This window comes from Leptonychotes weddellii, chromosome 16, assembly GCF_054177405.1.
Source record: "Leptonychotes weddellii isolate Sample4059 chromosome 16, ASM5417740v2, whole genome shotgun sequence".
In the NCBI taxonomy this organism is placed as follows: domain Eukaryota; kingdom Metazoa; phylum Chordata; class Mammalia; order Carnivora; family Phocidae; genus Leptonychotes; species Leptonychotes weddellii.
The window spans coordinates 47,716,881-47,740,327 of NC_138384.1; the positions used below are offsets into that span (position 1 = coordinate 47,716,881).

A 23,447-nucleotide genomic window follows, 5' to 3' on the forward strand; every position below is an offset into this window, starting at 1 on the left:
TGTCCTGATGAGCATCGGGTGATGTATGGAATTGTGGAATCCTTATATTGTACATCTGAAACTAAGAAAACATTGTGTGTTAACTGACTGGAATTAAAATCTTAAAAAGTCAAAAAAAAAGAAAAAGAAAAAGTAAAAGTGGTGGCAATCCATGAAAATACTGATGTATCTTTATAATAACCAAAAGCCATAAGTAGAGAATATTAGTTCATGTGGTTCAAATAAAGAAAACTTCCCAGATAGCAGGAGAGGTTAGCTAACTCTTTCCTAAAGGGCATTGAAATGTACATTGGCATTTCTTGATAATTACTTCAGGCCTGAAAATTATGGAAATTATTACACCTACGTCATTATATCAGAACAAGAATGCTTCTTGAATGCTTAAATCTGTATTTTGAACAAGGATCCCACAGTGGATTTGAAATGCTTAACTTAGTCTCTGTGTGATCTAAATATATTTTAATGAATAGTGAGGTGCCTGGGTGACTCAGTCGATTAAGCAACTGCCTTTGGCTCAGGTCATGATCCTGGGGTCCTGGGGTCCTGGGGTCAGGTCATGATCCTGGGGTTCCCTGCTCAGCATGGAGTCTGCTTCTCCCTCTGCCCCTCCCTCAGCTCATTTTCTCTGTCTGTCTTGCAAAAATAAATAATTACAAGGGGGGGAAAAGAATGCTTCTTGAATGCTTATAATTTTTATTTTGAACAAGGATCCCTCAATGGATTTGAAATGCATAACTTAGTCTATGTGTGATCTGAATGTATTTTGATGAACAGAATATAATGCTTTCTAATGTGTTAACACTGATATGTAATGAATGATGTATTATCCGGCCACCAATAATTACCTACCTCACCTTATTTAAGAATGTAGACCACATACAGTATCGATCACCATTTGGTAACAGAGTGACATAATACAACTAGTAATCCGTTTTCTCAGTGGCCTCACACTTTGTATGATATAGTTATATTTCCCACAGTTTATCTGTTGCGTCGTTTTCTCCTCCTTGGAACTCTTGGGACATCAGGATAGATATAGTACAGATTATATCAGGGGTATTATTGGCAGTTTAGGTAAACTCCTCCATGATGGTGCTACTTGGCGTCCATTTTGTGTAGTCAGGTGGTTTGCAGGGGACCTGAACTGACACAAGACATTCTCACTAGGGCATCCCCTAAACAACGCCCTGCAGAGTCACAAGTCAATATAACTTCTTAAACTGACACCTCAACCACTGCCCTTGCGAACGACCATCTCCCCTGGCAGCTTAGGTATTCCCCGTGTGCACACTTTAGAGAAGATCCCCGCAGAGATTACCTAAATCTGTTTTAGTGACAATGGCTCAATCTGGACTCCCGAGCATTCCACCCATGGATCCTAATAAAGGATTGAGCCCCATGTCATAATGGAGGGGTTCCTTTGATGCTTAAATGAAGTGAATATGTACACATGGGAGTACCTGGGGTGTAAGAGATACCCCTTGAGTAGGAGGAAAATATTCCAACATGAGGCAAGGCATGAGAGAGAAAAATTCCAGGAAGAAGAATTGCTTGAATTCTGCATGTAGAGAGGACACCTGTTTCCAGGTTGCATACCTGACTGTGAATACAGAAAGATACATTGTATTTCTTTTATTTTTTTAATTATCCCCAGTTCCTCTGCATCTCCTCAATTTCATTCCTAACTCCATATTCATCTCAGACAATTTTTTGCTTGTGTTGTGTCTGGAGTGTTTGCACTGACCTCTTAATTGAGATTAGAGGGATGCAAGGCCAGTGGGCCACGGATTAATTCAGATATTAAGCCCTGAGAGGGATGTGAAAATAGGTAAAACATGATGATGGAACACTCCCTTGAGAGAGAGATAAGACCTGTTGCAAGCACCCCTGGAGAACGCTTTTGAAATGTTGGGAGGGAACTGGAGAGAGCCTGTAGTCACTCCAAAGTCCAAGCCAGCTCCTAATGGAGTTATCTGATAAAGAAACGTAATGGAAATGGAGACTTGGCCACTAGGATGAGTTTCTGAGCATCAGGGAATTCCTATTTTTCTTCATGATTGAACTGCATTCCTGGGTGTTACTGACAAGCAGATGCTGTTGGATGACTGAGATTACTGAACTTCCTCAGGCCTAGACTGGTGGCAGGGGATAGTGAGGAGGTATGAGATGATGGAAATGCTGTAGACAATTGCTTTAATATGTCACATGGCAGAGTAGATGTTGGAGATGAAGAAACCTTCGGGACACTGTTATAGGCAGGATCAGCAAGGCATGGGCTGTGGTTCTACAAAGTACTAGTATCCCAGGTGTATAACCCCAATGTAGGTTTGATCCACTATAGATGGGTGATCTTCCAGGGGCTGATTCATAGCTGACAGGTACCTCCCCCATTTCCGCTTACCCCATGATAGGGTTGGTAATCACCTGCTCTGGGCTCTGTGCTTGTTACCGATTAGTGGAGTCCCGGGTCAGCGTTCAGAGAGAGTGAGCATCTCTGCTTCAACGAGTCCACCAATTTTTGGCCAGAAATCACCATGGTCTTTCACAGCCCTTGCTGTTCGTACACTCATCCTGCTAGGAGTGGAAATAGGATTTCTATCAGGTGTGGCATCCGGTGCAACGAAGTTGGATAACAGGTTAATCACACTGAACATTATTACAATTGAAATATAATAATCCATTTCAGGGGCGCCTGGCTGGCTCAGTCAGTTAAGCGTCTGCCTTTGCCTCAGGTCTTGATCCCAGGGTCCTGGGATCCAGCCCCACATCAGGCTCTCTAATCAGTGGGGAGACTGCTTCACCCTCTGCCCCTCCCCCTGCTTGTGTTCCATCTCTCTCTCACTTTCTCTCTCTCTCAAATAAATGTTTAAAAATAATAAAAATCCATTTCATTTTGTAGCTGTGAGCTTGTGTTCAGCTATACTAAGAAAGAGTAATACTTATAGAAAATACGATGTATATTTTATTTTAGGTTCACATGAATATGTAGGAAGCCCATGTCCGATAAAATGACTTAGACATCATGTGGGTTACACTCTTTTTTTGTTTTGTTTTTGCTCTGGTATTATCCATATGCAGCCTTGTGCTCACCTTTCATCTCTCATGGCCCCGAAATGGCTGTCCCACCACTAGGTACCAAACCATGATCTCAGGGCTGTGAGATCGATTCCACAGTGAGCTCTGTGCTCACCTGGGAGTCTACTTGAGATTCACACCCTCCGTCCCTCCCCCAGCATGCATTCTTTCCCGCGCTCTCTCTCTCTCAAATCAGTAAATAAATAAAATCTTTTTTTTAAATGTAGAATATGCTTAACCCAGATGCACAAAGATTTCATTTTGTATGCAACTAGAATGCTAATTCTGAGGTAGGCAGGTACAGATGTTCGAACCTGCACTTGTGTTATTAAGGGCTTTATGGAAAAATTTGGAGGGAGTAATAATTTTCCTTTAACATTCAAGATTATTTTATCTGGACTAAATTTCAAATTGACTAAGAAATATTACAGGAGAAACAAATCCTAAACTATAATTACATGCACCCAAACCCCATAATGAAAGTGAGATCCATAGAAATAACTAATGCAGATTGTTTTTATGCTTTTTAGAAAAAGAGAAAATACATCTGTGAGGCTTTGACAGAATAAGGAAAACCTCTTTGGGCCTTCAAATAGTATGGAATTCTGGGGGCGCCTGGGTGGCTCAGTTGGTTAAGCGACTGCCTTCGGCTCAGGTCATGATCCTGGAGTCCCTGGATCGAGTCCCGCATCAGGCTCCCTGCTGGGCAGGGAGCCTGCTTCTGCCTCTGACCCTCCCCCCTCTCATGCTCTCTCTATCTCATTCTCTCTCTCTCAAATAAATAAAATCTTTAAAAAAAAAAATAGTATGGAATTCTGAACGGAATTTGGGTAGTGGTAGTAAAGTAGTGAAAAGTAACAAGGTTTGTTCATGCAGACTTCTCAGCTCTAAATTCCCTATCCCTGGTGATAAGAATACCTCTTTACCTTTCTGTGCAGGAAAAGTTTCTATTACTTGGCACACTGAGTTCCTCCTCTCTGGAGACAAATGGGGGTCAGAGTGTTGTTTGTGCATTGGCTCCTTCTTAAGTAGCTTTTATTTCAGAACATTCAGTACGACATGGGGCACATATTAGGGCAGCCTACCATTGTCCCCAACACAAACTCAGGAGGATGAACTGACAATCCACCATAGCAGGGAGATCAGAAGCCTAGAACCCTCGCCGTCCATGGCCCTGCCCAGATCCAACGTCTTCTGAAGATTTTCCAGGTCTGGCCCCACTCTGGGCTCCCCCCTCACTGAACAAATTAAAGGAGATCAAAATTTTGTTTGGCTGCTTATTCCCAGTCTAAATGTTAGGTGCTCACTTTTTGACGAAACCCCCACAGATACATGGGAGCAGAGAACTGCATGTTTTGGTGCCTAAATTCCTGTCTTTCTTATTAAAGTCAGTGCTTCTTGTGCGTATGCATTCAGCACCTTATTTTCCATTTATAAACATTCAGTTATTGCTAATCATTTATAAACAGTAAATATCCATAGATATTGTGACGTTATACCTTGAAAATGATTTCACCTCTTGGATGTCGAGCCAAAGGTTACCACCAAGCCAAAAAAGAGGAAAAGACAGGTTTTACTTGCAACAAGTAAAGAGAACACCAGGGACATTTCCCAAACTAGCTCTCCAAACAACAAAACTGGGTGAATGTTAAGCTAAGGGCACATACGTATTTATCAAGGGGCCTGGCAAAGGATCTTTCAGTATAAAATCAGTCAAACGTCCTCCTAAATGGACAGAGTCTAGGTCCTAGTTGATTGAAGTCACAGGACCTGCAAGGGTGGCCATCATGAGTTCTCTGGCTCCTTCAGTCGGTTACTTGGGTGCTCCTAGGGCTTTAATTCCCACCAAATCCACTGGAGACTCTGTATTGAGGCAGTCTCTACTTTGGAAACAGCAGTGCCAGGTTTACCACGGATTTATTGTCTCTGATATGGTTAGACTATCTCCTGGCCTGGTAGTGGCTGTTTGTTTTTACATTCTTTTGCTGCCATGCATTACTGGTGTTTATTTTTCTGCAATTTTGACATATTGCAGGACATTCACCGAACAGGTACTTGGGGAGATAGTGCTGGCGTAGAGCCTAAAATAGATGGGGGGCTAAAGTGACTTCTCTTCAGTTAAGAAATCTTTGTCTTGTCTTCCTTTTCCTGTGGGCCCTTAGCCTTATCTGCCTACAAAATGATTACCAAAAATCAAGCTAATGAACATATCCATCACTCCATATAGTTAAGATTTTTGTGCGGTGAGAATGCTTTAGATGTGTTCTTTCTTTCTTTTTTTTTAAAAGATTTTATTAATTTAATTTAGGGAGAGAACATGAGTGGGGAGGGGGGCAGAGGAAGAGCGAGAGGGAAAGGGGGAGAATCCCAAGCACAGTCTGCCCACATGAGGATCCATCTCATGACGCTGAGATCGTGACCTGAGCCAAAACCACGAGCCTGACAGTTAACCGGCTGAGCCACCCAGACACCCTTTAGATGCATTCTGCTAGCAAATTTCAAGTGTACAATACATTAGCTATGGTCACTGTGCCGTACAATAGAACTCCAGTATTTATTCATCCTATATAAGTGAGCCTTGTTACATTTAACATTAAAAATAGAGACTGCCAGTCATTTTTCCACCAAAAGATGGGTTTACTCAGGAATAAGGAGAATTGTAATTAGGAACATACAAGCTGTGCTAAAACCAAAGGCAAGTCCAGGGAACAAATAAGGGGCATGCTTTTTCGAGGAGCTACGGGGTAAGTTGAGAAGTCTGTTACAAATAAAAGTCCTTTGTAGTAAAAGGGTAGTTTGAAGGATGGTGGGTCTTCACTGGTGAGGCTGCTGCCTGGGAGCCATAAGAAAAGCATCTCTTCCTCTGGCTGGAATAGTCCACTATAATCTACTTCCAAGGTCACGCTTGTGTAAGGTCAAGACCTTCCCTTCTGGTTGACTATGAGTGATAAGGCCTGAGAGCTCCCCCTGCTGACACCTCCTGACTCCATTTTAGTCAGGGTTCCATTTACTAACTCAATCACCTTTTGACCAACATCTCAACATTTCCTTCACTCTCACTTGATGGCAGCAAACATTCTAATCTTCACTTTGATGATGTTAACTTTTTTCTTTTAGATTCCATGTGATTTCATACAGTATTTTTTTTTCTGGGTGTGGTTTATTTAAATCAACCGAATATCCTCCATTTCGTGTGGGCCAAGTTTAGGCTGCTCCGTGATGGGTCACTTTGGCAGAAAAATTATTTTGACTTAAAAACCAATCAAAATCCAGCAGATTCAGGAAAAGTCTCTTCCACCCCCCACCCCCCACTACCTAAAAAGAATTTAGAGAGAGAACCTGCCCTAGGATGAGAGCTATCCCCATATGTAACTACATTATGATATAAACTAGGTTTGAGAAACAGGGAGGAACCTAGTTAAGCCTGTTTGAGGAAAGTTCTCTATTGCCTATTGTTTTTGAGTGGCCCAGAGAGTATTTGTTTACCAAATATTTCCTCTTTTTCTTCTTCCTGTGAATTGCATTTTTTCCCTTGAAGTGCCCAGACTTCTACCTTGTTCTTTTTCCTTCTTCTCTTCTCCTCATAGACATATATACCTTACTTTGCCCGTCTTTGCAACTTTCCCATCTGTGTGGAGTATCCATATGTACAGTTTAAATTTGATTTTCCTGTTTTCTCATGCCAATTTTTTAGTCAACAATGAGAACTTCCTCTTATGTTTCAGTTCATGCTTTTGTATAATCTTCCAATTGATATTTAGCTTCTATTTTATACAATCAACATTAAGAAAGAAAAAGAAACAGAAAGGCAGGGCCCAGCATTTACATTGTCAGAGAAAATGTGAGATACTTAGTACCCAGTCCTAAAGTATTATGAGGATTAACTGACCTACATGTTCCTGAGGTCCCAGCACAGCACCATGGGTCCTATGTGTGTGCACAGAGTAAAAGTCAATAAATACTGCATTAATAATGTATCTATGTTATTTTCCAAATACAGACATTCTCAGACTATAACTGTTCCAAGCACTATAATGGCTACATATGTCTAACTCACTGACCTATGCTCTCTACTTTAAGGCTTGACTAATTGTAGCTTCTTTGAGATTTCAACTGACCTCTGATGCTAGGGAAACCAGGAACCCAATGTTTCTAAAAGATCAAGCTACACCATGCTAGAAAGTGGCCTTCCCTGAGTCCAGTGAGTCTCCTTGACATTATATTGGGAACGATGAAGCCCTGTAGCCCTGCTTCCCCTGCATGTTAATGCTCACTACTTCTGTGTGCCTCCCCCTTAAACACTTCCTACATGGTCTCTGACTTTGTAGATTAACTGTGGACATGAATCTACCATGTTGCCCATTGGCCAGCCTCCCGAACAAAGCAACTTTTCCTTTCCAACTGTGAAAATTAGTCATGAGACACTTGTAAAATGGAGGATTTTGGTGGGAGAAGCTCTCCTGCCCTCCCATTGGTGGTCAATTGCAGACCCAACAGGAAAGGATGGACTTGATCTTATATGGACTTGATCTTTTTTTTTTTTTTTTTTAAAGATTTTATTTATTTATTTGAGAGAGAGAGAATGAGAGACAGAGAGCACATGAGAGGGGGGAGGGCCAGAGGCAGAAGCAGGCTCCCTGCCGAGCAGGGAGCCCGATGCGGGACTCGATCCAGGGACTCCAGGATCATGACCTGAGCCGAAGGCAGTTGCTTAACCAACTGAGCCACCCAGGCGCCCTGGACTTGATCTTGCTTATGGATACTAGTTCTCTATTCAGCCGAAGGAGGAGACACTTATGTTTGAGAAATACTTTCCCTCCTCATGGGCATTTGAACATAAATGGACTGATTTAATGAGAAGTAATTTAACCATCTGAGCCACCCAGGCGCTAATGAGAAGTAATTTAGAACTTCAGTGGCCATTACTGGATTCTCTGATGTTTCCAAAAGGGACTTTTATCAAAGATGAGTAGGACAACCATGGTTCTAAAATTGACAAAACTAAATGGGTTTCTACTTTTTGTTTTTAAAGATTTTTATTTATTTATTTGACAGAGAGAGACAGCGAGAGAGGGAACACAAGCAGGGGGAGTGGGAGAGGGAGAAGCAGGCTCCACGCTGAGCAGAGAGCCCGATGCAGGGCTCTATCCCAGGATCCCGGGATCATGACCTGAGCCAAAGGCAGACGCTTAACGACTGAGCCACCCAGGAGCCCCTAAATGGGTTTCTATTTTAATTGGTATTTTGAAGGTTTCAACCCCTATAAAGAATGTGATATTTCCAAAAAAAAATTTAAAAAGAATGTAATATTTCCTCATTACAACATATCATTTTTCCAATAAATAAGGTAAGCAGATAATTACAAAGATGAAAAGGCAGATAATTACAAAGATGAAAAAAGCAAATGGGGCGCTTGGGTGGCTCAGTCAGTTAAGCATCTGCCTTCGGCTCAGGTCGTGATCCTGGGGCCCTGGGATCGAGCCCCAGATCGAGCAGGGAGCCTGCTTCTCCCTCTCCCTCTGCTGCTCCCACTGCTTGTTCTGTCTCTCTCTGTCAAATAAATGCATAAAATCTTAAAAAAGAAAAGAAAAGAAAAGAAAAAAAGCCAATGTAAAGAATTTGCTGAACTTTAATTTTTGCTCAGACTTCCCTTGACATCAGAGTACACATACTTGTGGAGAAACCCAACAAATGCAGACAATATGGCAAAGCCTTTAAACAGAATGACAACCTAAGTAAACACCTGTGTATGCACACTGAGAAACTTTAAAAATGGAAAGAATGGGGGCGCCTGGGTGGCTCAGTCGGTTAAGCGTCTGCCTTCGGCTCAGGTCGTGATCCCAGCATCCTGGGATCGAGCCCCCACGTCAGTCTTCCTGCTTGGCGGGAGCCTGCTTCTCCTTCTCCTCCCGGCTTGTGCTCTCTCTCGCTAGCTCTGTCACTATCTGTCTCTCTCTCTCAAATAAATAAATAAAATCTTTAAAAAAAAAAAAGTAAAGAATGCGGCAAACCCTTGTCTGGATTTCAAGCCTTCCTTGACAGAAGACAATACACGCAGGGGAGAAACCCTACAAGTGTAGAGAATGTGGTAATGTCTTTACCCTGAACTTAACACTTACTCAACATCAGAGACTGCATAATAAATGCAGATAAACTTGTTTTAAATATACATTTTGGGGAAAAAAACAAGTTTATAAAGGTGTAATAAAAATGGCAATCTCTGTAATGAAAAAAGAAATCCAAATAAATTTCAGAGATTCATAGCAGAATGTACTAAGCCTATATCACTTTTTTTTTTTTTTATATACCACTTTTTAAAACATTAACCTGGTCCAGATTTTTAGTGGAAACTTGCAGGATTCTACATCTTATGTCATGATTTTTTTTTCCTTTACACCAATGGAACCAGGGTGAGTTTGAGAGGTTTTTCTCAGTCATCTGAATGTGGCCACCTGTTGGTCATAATTTCTAAGTGGAATCCCAGAAACCTTGGCAGCTTTAAACATTTTCTCCATGGTTTTGGACTGAGACTTCTTTTCTAGTTTCAACGAGAGTCCAGAGGTGTTTCCATTGACAACTGTGGCCCCTTGAGTGGCTTCTAGGCTATTATCATCAGTCCTAGGACTCCAGGCGGGCAAAGCATTAAGCTACTGTCCCACATTCCATTGGCCCCCCCGGTATCCTGTGTGGGATTCCACACGAGCTGGTAAATATCACAGTTCCTATGTATGTACAAGACAAAAACAACAGATACTTCACAAACATTACAGGCTTTGGATCCTGTTCTCATACACCCTGTGAGGAACACATAGACTTACTCTGTACAGAATTCAGACGTACCACAGATGTTTTGTGTTTAGGGCTCATCATCGTTGTCATTCTGCACATGTACAAGCTGAGGGGCCAACACTATCATAGAAAAAATATCTCACCTAAATCCTCTCTGAGATAACGGCTGTGACCCCAAGCATTCTTGTCCTTGGGAGCACCTTTGGAAATTTTTATATCCTCTCTGCCATCATTGTAATTTTTCACTTTTTCATTAGACTATGTGGGGGAAGTGAACAACTCAGCCTTAATCGATGCATGTTTCCCAAATGCCAGCCCCTTTTCTAAACAGTGTTTGTCAATTTTTCATGTATATACAAATCACTTGGGATTTCCATTAAAAACTGATTCTGGGGCTCCACACTCAGATTTCATGAATCCCTAGGTCTGGATGAAACACATTAATTCCTGTTTTTATTCTGTATTTTTTAAAAAGATTTTATTTATTTTGTTTGAGAGAGAGACAGAGAGAGCACGAGTGGGGGTAGGGGCAGAGGGAGTGGGATAAGCAGACTCCCCATGGAGCATGGACTCAGACACGGGCTTGATCCCAGGACCCAAATTAGGGCATCCCTAATTTGTATTTTTAACAATCATTGAGGTCACTGTTCACAGACTTCATTTCCAGTAGCACTGAGCTAGAAAAAGCAGAGCACACCTGAGTCCCTTATATCCAACCATCCTATGTCAACACAAATACTGCCATTCCCAGCGAAGACTACTAGCAGCTCCAATAAAGATCATTTCTGCTGATCTCCTGCAAGCTGAGTTTGGGGCTAGAAAAGGCAGTGGTGTCTGAGCAAGGCTGTCTTGGATGAATAGTATGTGCTCATGCATCAAAGGAATGTTTATGGAGCATCTACTACTTACTCCAGGTATATGAGGATGCACTGGGCCCAGGACACTGTACTGGGAATCTTACATACATTATGTAAGTTAATCTTTGTGAAGCCCTGGGAACTGCGTACCTTATGTTCATTTTTTCCAGGAGGATTTGGATGCTGGCCATGCCACCCTGGGAGTAGTATCTCCTTCTTTCTTCTTCATTATCAGTAATCTTAAAAGTAATGTTGGATGTGATGGCCATAATATAGAGAGCAGACTGGGAGAGAGAGAGGAAGAGTGGGTAAGAGGCTCTGAGGGAAATCTGATGCACCAATCATTTGCATTTATGTATTTGGTTACTTTTAATGTGTGGACTATCAGTGGACATCCCAGGAATAGAAGGTGGGATGCACTGTTTTAACTAGAAAGGCAAAACTGACCACCAAATTGTATTTTATTTTCCTTTATATGAGTCTGACCCTCAGGACAGTGGGCATGCCAACTCGGGCCACCCAGGAGGTGGACCCACCGGGCACTCTGCTCTCTGAGCTGTTCTGATAAGGGAGGATCGGGGATTGGCAGAGGAGCCGTGGACAGCAGTTTTGTGGTCTGAGGTCATTTTCCACAGAATCTAAACTGACAAATCTCTGTTAGGTTCTGGCAGCCACCTTTAGCCAGAGGGACTATTCCCAGTGGGAATTCTGGGGCAGCTGAGCTCTGTGCCCATAATATTAGGGCCCAAAGTATGAAACAGGAATCCGGGGGCGTCAGAAGGTCCGCTAGAGAGGTGGGACTGATGGGCGCCTTATGCGTTCATATTGCACAGGGTGATGGTGGACGTCCAGTCCCTGATCCCCACCTGCTCTGGGGTCCTCTGCATTGTGGCAGGTGGCTGACTCAAGACCTTGAAGGGTTCACCTGCGTTCTCTTCCTGCGCATGTGTGCTTTTGGTACTAGGAAAGGCAGAAACCGGAGAGGCCGGCCAAAACTCTGGAGGTGGTAACAACGTTGGTCAGCGGGAGGACCGGTCTGTCCATTGACTCTGGCCCCAGCTCGCCTGAACTATGAACTCGGATGTCTGGGCTTGGTTGAGATGCGATTGGAGGCAGGTCCTCTGGAAAGCTGAGCAGGTGAAGGGAGGAGCACATGACTGCAGGGAGGTTTTGGCCTTGAGAGGGGCTGTGTCACAAGTCCTTTGTGCGCATGTGCAGCATTTGGTGGCAACTTCTCTGGCCAGGCACGGTGAGGAGCCATTGCCAAGGGTGAAGCCTGGGGAAACAGGACAGAGTCGCAGTGCTGTGTTGTGTGTATGTGCAAAAGTGCGCAGAGCAGGACAGGGAAATATGTAATATTGGGTCTTCTGCCCTCTTGCAACATGGGCAAGATTTGAGGCCACATGAGAAAGGGCTCAAGATGGAAGGTGGTACTGTGTGGTGTTAAAAGACGAACTGATGTACGTTCAAATTTTCAGGACTTACTTTGACCAGTTAATTGTCTATTCAAATGGTTAGGCATGCTCCACGTGTAGGAGGTAGCAGTGAGGTGTTTACAGACAGAATATGGAAGGAACGTAAGGCCAGTATTTGATTGGATATACCTTAAGCAGTTGCCTTATTTTTGAAAGGCCTAGTTGACTGTAAGAGTTAAGTTCATTTTCTTCCATCCCAGTGCACTGACTGAATGAAGATATGGTTTGCTGACAGAGGCTACAGAGACATGAGTCACTTGAGTCTAATGGCTTCCTTGTTTAATTTTTTTTTTTTAAAGATTTTATTTATTTATTTGAGAGAGAGAGAATGAGAGAGAGCACATGAGAGAGGGGAGGGTCAAAGGGAGAAGCAGACTCCCTGCCGAGCGGGAAGCCCGATGCGGGACTCGATCCAGGGACTCCAGGATCATGACCTGAGCCGAAGGCAGTCGCTTAACCAACTGAGCCACCCAGGTGCCCCTTGTTTAATTTTTTTAACAGTGGAAACACAGTTGGTAGGATATTACGTTTTTGTTTCTTTTTGTTTTGTTTTGTTTTTAATTGATTTGCAACTGTCCACTCACTGTAAGAATGCACAGTCACGGGGTACCTGGGTGGCTTAGTTGGTTAAGCTCTGCCTTGGGCTCAAGTCCTGATCCAGTGGTCCTGGGTTGGAGACCCACATCTGGCTCCCCCCTCGGGGCGTCTGCTTCTCCCTTTCCCTCTGGCCCTCCCACCTGTTCATGCTCTCTCTCTCTCAGATGAATAAATAAACATTCTTAAAAAAAAATACAGTCGGGCGCCTGGGTGGCTCAGATGGTTAAGCGTCTGCCTTCGGCTCAGGTCATGATCCCGGAGTCCTGGGATCGAGTCCCGCATCGGGCTCCCCGCTCTGCGGGAACTCTGCTTCTCCCTCTGCCTCTCTCTCTCTCTCTCATGAATAAATAAATAAAAATCTTAAAAAAAAAAAAATACAGTCATTATGGTGCAACAGTCTCATGTCCCAGAATCACGCAGTTAAGTCACCTGTGTACAAATCAAAGATCTACATTTCCTGATGTGTGTCATAGCAGGAGACAGATACATTTAACTAGGTATGTGCATAAACAAGGGGTTGTTTCGCCAAGGGTGTTGTATTGACAATTACCATGGGAAATGATGTGTTTTAGGAATGCGGTAATTCCATTTACATTGATATGAAAACACTACCTTCATATAGCATTAGTTAAGGAAAGCAATTCAGTTGACAGGAAGTATGATATGACAATAGTTATGTACACACTGAACCAAGAGCAAAATATTTCAGTGCCTGTGTGTTATACAATTTCAAATGGAACTGCACATATACTCTAAAATTGCAGAAGGAGGAGGATACACCTTAAACTGATGAGTTGTTATGTCTAAAGATTAAATTATTACTGACTGGGGGCAATCAATGAGGATTTTTATTTTATTTAAATCTTTTCTAAGTTTGTATTATATAATTTTTATTTTACAATTAAAGTTATGCCTATGTGTAGATGTTTTCTATCTCTACTGTAACCAATTTTCACACATTTAGGAGCTAAAAAAGAAAACTTTGCTGTTTATGTGTCTGAATTGCAGTGGGCTTGGCTGGGTTTTCTGTTTAGGGTCCAACAAGGTCAAAATCAAGGTTTCATGAGGGATTGGACCTTCTCTGTAGCCTCTAGCAGGGAATCTACCTCCAGGACTATTCAGATTGTTGACAGCATCCATCTCCTTCTCCCGGTTGACCCATGCCCTCTCCATGGTGACACCTTGTCCATAGTATCCCCAAAGAAGAGAGAAAATATCGACTCTCATTGTTGGCTTACAATTTTACCTGTGGTCCTTTACTGTATATTCCATTGAAAAGCTTACTGAGTATTTTATATAAGTAAGGTTATTAGTGCCTCATAGGCTGAAATTAGAAACTGTTGACAATTGTGAATCAAATGCAAATCAGGGAATTAGTGAGGAGGAGAATGAATTAGTGACTCCAATAAAACTCCTGGAACTTCCATCACCCCAGCTCCACCCCTCCCCACCCTCTACCTCTATCCCCCATGGTGACCTAAATCTCTGCACCCCCCCATGACCTGGAGACATCCATGAACCCTGGCACTCTCCCTCCAAATGACCCTTCTAGGCTTCCTCATGCTCTTCTACATTTATCTTGTGCATTTAAGACTTCTATACCAATAAATCCCTCTTCACCTAATTCTAGAGCTCTCAGTTCAAACTTCGATTGTCCCCAAATCCTCCATTCTTTCCTCCTCCTCCATTGTCATTTATCACCCTCCCCACAACATCATTCTAATAACTTCAGCCTACTTATTGTGTCTTTTATGTCCACTGCCCTCAATATCTCAGCCATCATTTATCAGGAGTCCTTAGTTTCCTCATGACCCTGCACCCGTTACGCCCAACCCTACACTCTGACTCTTTCCCATGGGCCCGTAAGCCTACTGATGCCCACTATTCTCCCAGCTGTGAAGATCCCCTCCACCCACATTAAATCCCTGTGCCCATTATGTTCCCCAGGCATCACCTTTTCTTCCCACCATTCATCTCTGGTTAGAGCACTGAACACCCCCAGGCCTCCATTCACAAGCAACTATCCCCTTTCCACCCCTCTGTTCTTTAACCCTTCCTAAGCGATAAGGTTTGTATGCCTTTTACCCAACCTTGCCTTTTAACTCCCTTTTGCCAATTAATTCATCACCCATTATCCCTTTTCTTCCCATGATTTCCTTCACGCTCTTATTTCCTCAACACACATACGCCTCATATCCTAAACATCCCTGCATACACCCACCCCCAACCTTAAAACCTGTAGTGCACTTTAATCCCTCAGTGACATTTAACTCCCTAATGCCCTTCAGCCCTGTTGTGGGTTATATAATGTGCCTCAAATAAATATGCTCAAGTCCTAATCCACAGTACTGTAATTGTAACCTTATTGGGCAATAGGATCTTTGCAGATGTAATCAAGCTAAAATGAGGTCATACTGGATTCGGGTAAACCCGAATTCAATGACTGCTGTCCTAATGAGAAGAAGAAAAGTGGAGACACACGGAACAGTGTGTGACGATGAAGGCAGAGACAGAGATGCATCTATTAGCTGCGGAAGATCAGGATAGCTGATGCTCCCCAGAACTGAGAAAGAGGAAAGACTCAATTCTTGAGATAAAGTGTGGCCCTATCAATACCTTGACTTCAGACACTTAAGAACTTCCAGAACCGTGAGAAAGAATTTTTTGGGTTGTTTAGCCACCCAGTTGTGCTAATTTGTTACAGCAGCCCTAGGAAACTAACCCAGGTCCTGTCCCCTCTTCCCCTGTGGCTCTGTTACCCCAAGCCCCCAGACTCTGTGCACTCCATTGATCCCCGTGCCCCTCATTTTTACCCCACTGTATCACTCCTTGTCTTGTTGCCACGCACCTCGACCTAAAGGGGCAGTGCTCCTTGTTCTTTCAGTGGCACATGTTGTGAGTATGGTCCCTGCGGAGTCTTGCTGTGTTGGAAGGAGTATAAAGAGTGCAAAGAGCCTTTATTTGCAGGCACCCAGAGTACTATACTTGATCCCATTTTTTCCATCTACAAACACGTCATGGAGATACGCTCCCTCGTGTGACTAAATGAGATTTTATTAATCCCAGTGTGACCCTGTGAGCTTATGTCGTTGCAAGTATGTTTCATTATGAGTGTGTCTGCATGCGTGTCTGTGAATGTGGGACTGAACGTGTTTGTATGGAAGTGACTGTGTGTGAGTATACGTGATTGTGTATTTGAATGTTTGAGTGTGTAGATGTGGTATGTGTGTGTGTGTGTAGAATATAAGTTGTCCCCAGTTATAGCTCTAATCCACGCTTTGGCAATTGTGGTGGCTTTGGGAAGGAGACGGGGTCAGATGTGGATTTGTTTCCTTGAAATATCGAAGGATCATGTAAGTTTTAGTATTTGTTCAATAATTAAGAAATTAATGCCTATTACAAAATTTAAAAAGTAGGAACCACGTTAACCATTCAGTGCTCTCCATGTAGAAATGACTTTACTGATATTTTTTTAAACGGCAGAATCTGCTTATTAAACTTTCTTCTCCTGGTCCTTTTGTTGTGAGAGGCTCTTTTTTTTTTTTTTTATGTTTTATTTATTTATTCATGAGAGTCAGAGAGAGAGAGAAGCAGAGGGAGAAGCAGGCTCCCAAGGACCAGGGAGCCCGATGCGGGACTCGATCCCAGGACCCTGGGATCATGACCTGAGCCGAAGGCAGACGCCCAACCATCTGAGCCACCCAGGCGCCCGTGAGAGGCTCTTTTATAACATTTGTGGTCTTCATGGATATTGTTCTGTTTAGAATTGCTATTACTCCTGGGATCAATATTGTGAGGTTATATTTTCCTACCAAATTTCCTTCATATTTACTCTGCAAACTGATTTTCACTTACGCAAATTAACATAACAGAAATTACTGTCAGAACACTTGGGTGGCTCTGTCAGTTAAGCATCTGCCTTTGGCTCACATCAGGGTCCCAGGGTCCTGGGACTGAGTCCCGCCTTGGGCTCCCTGCTCAGTGGGGAGTCTGCTTCTCCCTCTCCCTCTGCCTCTCCTTCACCTGATGCTCACTCTCTCTCTCTGACAAATAGATAAATTAAAAAAAAAAGAAATTATTGTCATTTCATTTTAATTGTTCCATCACTGAGTCTATCAAGTTATTTGTCTGATTGCTTTTCTCTGCTTATGAATTATGCACAACTAAGTGGTCTGAAGATTAGGAAGGAACTGAAATTACACTACAAGAATTTCTCAGGGAAACATAGAATCCAACAAAATACGCAAGCTTGGTGCCCATCCCTCATGTGTCAGACTTTAGCATGGTCTGCTGTCCTCCATATGACAGCATTTTTGCTCTCCAGGGATGTTGAAAGAGAAACACTTTCTATTGAACACTCTTAACCGTCTGGTTGCAGGTGTATGGCCTCACAATAGAAACTTGTAATTGGGAGTTAGCAAATGAGAAAAATATTTTTTTTTTAAAGATTTATTTATTTATTTGACAGAGAGAGAGAGACAGCGAGAGCAGGAACACAAGCAGGGGGAGTGGGAGAGGGAGAAGCAGGCTTCCCGCTGAGCAGGGAGCCCGATGTGGGACTCGATCCCAGGACCCTGGGATCATGACCTGAGCTGAAGGCAGACGCTTAACGACTGAGCCACCCAGGCGCCCTGAGAAAAATATTTTTAAAAATATTCTCACCTCCACAAACCACCAACCTCATTATTAAACAGGATCATAAATATATGTATCATATATATATATCATTCTAGCCTGTATATATTTTATATATATCATTATATATATTCTATATATCATTTTATATGTATATAAATGAAATGTATATAATGTATATAAATATATATAAATATTTAGAAAATGACATAGATCAATAGGTCAAAGTGAGCTGTCTACTTTCTTGAATGTTTAATATTTTGAATCAGGCTTACAATGTTATTACAGAGAGAGCTGTATTAAAATAAATTCGAAGAGTAGAGGAAAATAATTCTGAAGAGTGGAGGAATATCCTTTATGTATGTTTATCACCTACTCCAAATTTAATGACTACTTCATTATAAAGTTTTTCACCATGCGGGTGAATCTAAAGGTCATAATACCAATATGGTCAATTGATATAATCACTAAATAAAAAAAAATAATTACCTTTTATAGATCCCCAAATTATGCCTTTATCAAAGACTGTGTGTGTATAAACTTTTCATGTACACTGGGTATCTTTAAAAGATCAGCAAGTACATCTTCTTTTTTTTGACCTCCACATTCAGTTCATATATGTCCATTTTCACATGAATTTAAATATACTAAGGTTCCTCCATAACTTCACATTTCAAATGAATACCATCTCTCTAGGATCCATTGTGCAAGGCTTGAAAGTAGACCCACTATTTCTCTGCTGCCCCAAACTGAATTTGCCATCCAGCTGCACCACAGCCTACTTCATTATTCTGTGCATCCACAGTTTTCTTCAGTCTCTTGAATGGCCATCTCATATGTGCCTCCTTATGGATAAAATTGTCCTGAATTCCCATTTGTCACACTGAAATTTACACACTCCAATATTTCTCTATAATCTACAGATTGTTTTAGGACCTAACATTTCATTAGCACATAGACTCTGAGCTCCTCCACTGTAAACAGTAACCATTCGAGTTATACAAGGACACAATAAATACATAACATTTCCCTTACAATTGCTATTACAGGTTACTTTCAATATATTGGGGCAGGGCTCAGTCTGTCTTGGTCACTACTTGCCTGTAATGTGTTGAATAACAGAGGTTAGGACTCGGTGGGAGATGAATGAATGAACATTTTAACATTGTTAAAATCTAGAATTTACATCTCTCTAATTATATTAAGAGATTTGTATTCCTTATCCAGTCCCAGCAGAGCCCAGATAGACTGGAGTCATGACTCATGAGAAGAAAGGGGCAGACAGTTGGGAAACATGCAGCAAATAGTGCAGAGATGTTCACCATCAACCAATTGGGGTTATTATTATAGACACCTGGAAGATGGAGGTGAGGGTGTTCAATGATAGAAAAGTGCTCAGCACGACGAGGATGTTCTGGGTAACTGTGGTCTCCTCGGAGGATCTGGGGAAAACTCAATTTCTATGAATGTGTTGGACCCCTCTTTTTCCTGGGCAGCCTGAAAAGCAGGGAGCCACTGGCCCAGATCATGAGCCCCAAAGGTAAAACACCAGGGACTAATAGACATTCAGGAATAGTGGCACTGTGATTTCTCCTTGAAATGTAACAGAACAGTATCCAAAATCTTTCTTCTTTGTGATGTTAAAGCTGTTCAATTTGGCAGTCACATATATAGGAAAAATCAAATTTATCAGTGTGTATAGCATCCAAAAAGGAACATATGGGACTCCATGTACTTGGGAGCTTTTACTTTAAATTCTGGCCACCTGGAGTTCCAGGACTGACCCCGATCACTTGAAATACACTCAGGAGGCAGGTGGTGCCAACAGACACACCCCTGCCTACTTTGTGAACATAGAACACAAGTTTGGCATCCAAAATCATTAAGAAAACTTTTCAATCCCAAACCTGCCGTTGTCTAGGTGATTCCTTTAGAAAGAATAACCAAGAAGTTGGCTGTGGTCAGACGTTTGAGAATAAGATCCGTGGACCTACCTGCTCCCAGTGGCAAGAAAAGGAAGGTATAATGGTAAACAAGAGAGAAATTCCTCAGGATTTCAACTATAATAAAAATGATACTCCTATTGTCAAGTGTCTGGAGGCTATTCTGCTGGTTTCCAGATGACTGCGTATTCACCTTTGTTGCCAGATTCCTGTTGGAAATATGAGGCCGGAGTTAAATGGAGCAGGTCCGCTGAAAGCCAATAGTTTGCCTTTATTACTAGTTCCTACTCAAAGAGTAGATCATTGTCAAAAGACTTACAAACCTCAACCACATTAGCCTTGAAAAAATAATTTGTATGCAACACTGATATGAACAATGTGCGTGTGTTACTTTCTAAAAATCTTCACGACTCTGTAATATGGGCCCATACATAGTTTTAATTTGCAGAGAAAATTATACGGACACACGATTTTAGCTACTATGTGAAAATGTGCACACTGCTTAGGGGCAGAGTGCTGGGTTGTAACAAGGACGGTACTTTAACCGTGCTATACTAATAAATCATGACAGCTGGGTTTTCAACTAATTTAGATCTCCATTTAGTTTTGTTTCTTATACCTTGACATTTCAAATTAGATAGTATTTTTTAAATTTTGTTTTCACAATATTCTTAGGTAGAAATATTCTACAGGTCAGTATGAAGTATGAAGAAACATTTGGGTTTTTTATTATGTTAGGTGAACTATTGCAGTATAATAGGAAAAGGAATCTGCCCCAAGACCAACTTGGATTTCATGAAAACAGAATGACTTAATTATTAGACAGTACTCATCTGTGTGTACAGCAGTATCTAAGTGAGATGTGAGATCTCACAGTAAGTGAAGAGTATTCACAGTATGAAACAATCAACGTGATACCCTAACTGTGAAACTTCAACTTGTGACACAATATTGTATAGAAATGAAGTTATTAGTATTATCAGATCACCTATTTCTCCATTCACACCTGAGGCAAATAAAACTATTATCAAAAGAGTGAGATGTGTGAAGTCTTGTTTGTGCATGGTAGAAAGTTGGGAAAAATGCATGCTGAGCTTGCACTTGGTACTAAAATATTTTTTAAAGAAGACAAAATGTCACAAAATGCATTTGAGCCTAACAGCTGCTCTATGAAACACACGATGAAAAGCTTTTTAAAATTTTTTTTAAAGATTTTATTTATTTATTTGACAGAGAGAGACACGGCGAGAGAGGGAACACAAGCAGGGGGAGTGGGAGAGGGAGAAGCACACCCCCCGCGGAGCAGGGAGCCCGATGTGGGGCTCGATCCCAGGACCCTGGGATCATGACCTGAGCCGAAGGCAGATGCTTAACAACTGAGCCACCCAGGCACTCTGATGCAAAGCTTTTTAAATACTTTTTCCTCACATCAAAAGTCTCTTGATATTCATCAGAAAATGGATGTTAGGGTAGGGACAGTTTCAATGTCTCCCTTACGTGCATCCTAACCCATAGTTAGAGAAAAGTATTTCTATTTTTGAAACTTTCACTCAGAGACTGTTCTTTTTACAACTTGAAAACCTTTACTTCTCTTCCTCTGAGGTGTTCTGCCCAATGGGCTTCTTTTCATCGACTTGTTTCCTTATTTTCTTGTTCTACTGAAGGCTGGCTCTCTGAATATTTCTTCCCTTTATCACAGAATCTGTCAGTTCTCACTTCTTTCTCCTCAGGCTTTTTACGTGCCCTGAACAATTCTCACCATGAAGTAATGACCTAAAGCTTTGAGAAGTTTTGCGTTGGGGGTGGATCAGTTTTGATGCCCAAGATTCCTTTTGGAGTTGGCAGTCAGTTTCTGGATATCAAAGAGGAGGACAGCCTGTCGTGCTTAGTGGATGGACATTGGATACTTGGGCTGCTCCGTGTAGACCGGGATTACAGAAACTGCACATGCAATCCAGATGGGGGTCAATGGCCCCAAAAAAGTGCAAAGTCCTGAAAAATGCAGAGTACTTACCTCTGCCAGAATTTAAGAACCTCATTAGAGGATGAACGAGAGCATTACTGAACACTGAATACCAAACAGAGGTGTTATAGGGAATAGAATAAATCATTCCATAACCTGAAATCAGTTCTTATTAACACTGCCTTTAAAATCATGACAAACTTGGGGCGCCTGGGTGGCTCAGTCATTGGGCGTCTGCCTTAGGCTCAGGTCATGATCCCAGCGTCCTGGGATCGAGCCCCACATCGGGCTCCCTGCTCAGCGGGAAGCCTGCTTCTCCCTTGCCCGCTCCCCCTGCTTATGTTCCTCTCTCGCTCTCTCTGTCTCTGTAAAAAAAAAAAAAAACTTTAAAAAATAAAAAATAAAAAATATTTAAAAAAATCATGACAAACTTGATTACAGAATTAATTAAAAAAATAGAATCAACCTAGATATCTAAAAACTGTTGGTCTGTGAAATAATCTATACTTCATCTATTGAACTGAAGGCCAATTGTATATCGAGTAATTGTTCTGAGTCATTCATTATAAATGAGAGAAAAATGCTTACAACTCAACTAGGAAACAACCTAGAACTTTGGCTTTGTGAGCAGATGGACAGTTTCAAGTGTGCTTCCAACAGTTGTTACCAATGTAACATTTCTTTTTGGGCAAATATTTCAAATACTTCCAAATGAGAGGTAAGTTATGTACTTTATAATTATATATGCAATATGAATCCCTCTCTATGGAAACATACACTCAGATTTTCCTAGCTGTATAATTTTAAGTCTTTTATAAATATACATACAGATATTGAGTTAAAAGTATGCATGCCATTTTACTTGCATATTGTGTGGTATAACGTGATGCAGCTTTTCTCAACATTTATGCGATCTATTTTAGAGATGTTTTATTAGTAGTAAAAATGGAATGAGGATATACCTTAAAATATCCATGTATTTTCTTATTGATCACATAGAAGGCATTTTTAAGTTCCTCCATATAAAGAATGGGATTTATGTTTCAGACAGATTTGTATCTATTTCTTTTTTTTTATTTGAGAGCGCGCACAAGCAGGGGGAGTGACAGACGGAGAGGGAGAAGAAGGCTCCCTGCTGAGCAGGGAGTCAGACATGGGGCTTGATGCCAGGTTTGGGATCATGACCTGAGCTAAACGCAGGTGCTTAATTGACTGAGCAACCCAGGCGCCCCTATTTATTTCTATGAGTAGTAGAATGTGAGCTGTAATTACTGCTTCAAAGGTGAATGAATTCAAAATTTTTATAGATACTGTACAGGAGCTATTCCCCAAAGTTACACTTATATCCCATTTTATACATAGTGTATGTTTTTCCTCCTGGCCTCACCAACCTCTTTACCACTCATTTTAATCTTGTCTATCATGAGGCTAAAAGCGATGTCTCTGTGTTTGTGTTCTACTAGCTGTGAAATTTGAGCAATTCATTATTGAATATTCAAGTTATTCTGTCAATTAACTTCTGTACTTAGAAAAATAAGGTTCAATTGCAGAGGTGTTGTCTTTTAATCCTATTTAATAATTAAAATATTTTCGGGCGCCTGGGTGGCTCAGTTGGTAAAGCGACTGCCTTCAGCTCAGGTCATGATCCCAGGGTCCTGGGATCGAGTCCCACATTGGGCTTCCCCTGCTCTGTGGGGAGCCTGCTTCTCCCTCTGCCTCTGCCTGCCACTCCCCTGCTTGTGCTCTCTCTCTGTCAAATAAATAAATAAAAATCTTTAAAAAATAATAATTAAAAAATCAACACAACAATCCAATTGTTTTTTGCTCAGAGAGCAGAAAGCAACTACTCTACATGAATATACAAACCTACAGCTAACACGAAATTTTTACTTATGCTACCTATGAAAAATGGATATGCTCTTGATTACATTGTTAAATGTATACATCCTACCATAATTCTGATTTTGTCTTTTGTGGAAGGTATGAACTAGTGCATACTTGAAAATGCTTTATATTCTTACATTTAGTCAAAATATTGTAAGATGACGTTTAACTCCTTTTAGAAATTATTTGCACTTTCTTCTATTTCAGTTAGTTTGTTATTAGTTATATG

At 41.5% G+C, this 23,447-nt stretch overlaps 1 long non-coding RNA gene across 4 annotated transcripts in view; it reads right to left on the reverse strand.

Annotated features, from left to right (window-relative positions):
- Positions 1–23,126, reverse strand: part of LOC145717681 (uncharacterized) — a 281,227-nt gene extending 258,101 nt beyond the window's left edge. The window contains exons 1-4 of one of the 4 annotated variants that reach the window (XR_014141069.1): positions 18,783–23,126; positions 6,965–7,002; positions 4,575–4,593; positions 1,502–2,574 (exon numbers count right to left, since the gene is read on the reverse strand). This is a non-coding gene — a long non-coding RNA (uncharacterized LOC145717681). Of the gene's footprint in view, positions 1–1,501; positions 2,575–4,574; positions 4,594–6,964; positions 7,003–9,402; positions 9,798–18,782 lie in introns of those variants that run through there. The other 3 variants (XR_014141070.1, XR_014141067.1, XR_014141068.1) reach the window with 3 other exon arrangements.
- Between the last annotated feature and the right edge of the window lie 321 nt (positions 23,127–23,447).